Raw genomic sequence first — 1,517 nt, forward strand, 5'->3', positions numbered from 1 at the left:
TTGATGATGATGATGATGATGATGATGATGATGATGATGATGATGATGATGATGATGATGATGATGATGATGATGATGATGATGATGATGAAGAAGAAGAAGAAGATGATGATGATCCAGGACACTTGAAAAAAAGAAAACAAGCCAAAAAGACTCAGACAAAGAATCAATTATTGGACCTTAGCAGAATATTATACTGGTTAAGATAAACCGTAAACTCGGAGCAACGAAAACAATGACAGCGAGGGCGATGGCTTCCACGAATTCCATCTTTTTCAGGTACCAGCGGGTCTCCAACTTTCCCGGCCTTTAACAGCGATGGTAAAATATGGGTGGCCAAGCCAATATGGGACAATACCAAGGAACCTTTCTTGGGGCGTTTTTGCTGTCTAGCTGTTTTGGACACTTTTAGTCGATCAGGGACGAGCACTGTCGATCACATGGATACGTTTCTACAGGCAAACTGGCCTACTGGTCCACCAGGTGAGTGGCAGGCTTGTGCTTGAGTTCAAATCTGAGTCTTAAGCTCGGTTTAAATCAAAACATGAGTAGCCCTTTCGTTGTCTGATTCCTTCCATTGCCTTTGAAAACGACTAAGACAAATGTCTCCGTGTGAGATGAATAAAGATTGTCATTGTCAATCTGAGCTTTATGTTTTGAAAACACTGCCCCACAGGACAATTTTTTTCTGACATTCGTTTCTAGAGTCGAACAAAAGAAAAGAATAATGAACTGCAACGCCTATAAATGCGCAGAACATTGATTATTATATGGAAACGCAGAAATGCTGTTTTTCTCCTTGGGCTGCTTTTCAATTTTACCAAAGAACCTTAGAGTACTAACTTAGACAGTATCCGACCTAGCAGTGAATTATTTAATTTTAAAAAGGCATAGATCTGAATAAAATTCTTCACATGTTTGATAAAAGTCAATGCCCTAACTTGACATGTCCTGTTTCTCGTAAGAACATGACTTACATGTACATTGGAGGTTGCATAGTCAACAAGAGCACGGCCAATTTTTCTGCTTGTCGGTCTTTTGGGTGGTTGACATGTGCTCTGGCTATATTTGCTCTTTCTCTCCTATAAAACATCCATTTCCCTAAATCTATCTCTGTCTTCTTTTCTTTGTATGTTACTCTTTTGTAAACTTCTAATGTTCAGCACTTATATGAACTCTTTGGTTGCAGGTGCCGTAAAACTCTTACTAAAACTTTAAAAGCGAAACAAGTGAGAGACCCTAACGCTCTTGAAAACCATTGGGATTTGAGACTATTTATCCGACAAGGAGAGACGTGCGGAGCGCCGATTTTGTCCTCGCTATCTTCCTTTTTGCAACCTATTCATTTGTCTCCTTTTGGACTGTAATGGTGGGTGACTCAGGGTTAAATCCTTACGAAGTGTTCTTGAATTTTTGCCTTTTGGGATTCTTCTTCTTCTTCTTCTTCTTCTTCTTCTTCTTCTTCTTCTTCTTCTTCTTCTTCTTCTTCTTCTTCTTCTTCTTCTTCTTCTTCTTCT

Source organism: Aplysia californica, unplaced genomic scaffold (genome assembly GCF_000002075.1).
Source record: "Aplysia californica isolate F4 #8 unplaced genomic scaffold, AplCal3.0 scaffold00092, whole genome shotgun sequence".
Taxonomy (NCBI): domain Eukaryota; kingdom Metazoa; phylum Mollusca; class Gastropoda; order Aplysiida; family Aplysiidae; genus Aplysia; species Aplysia californica.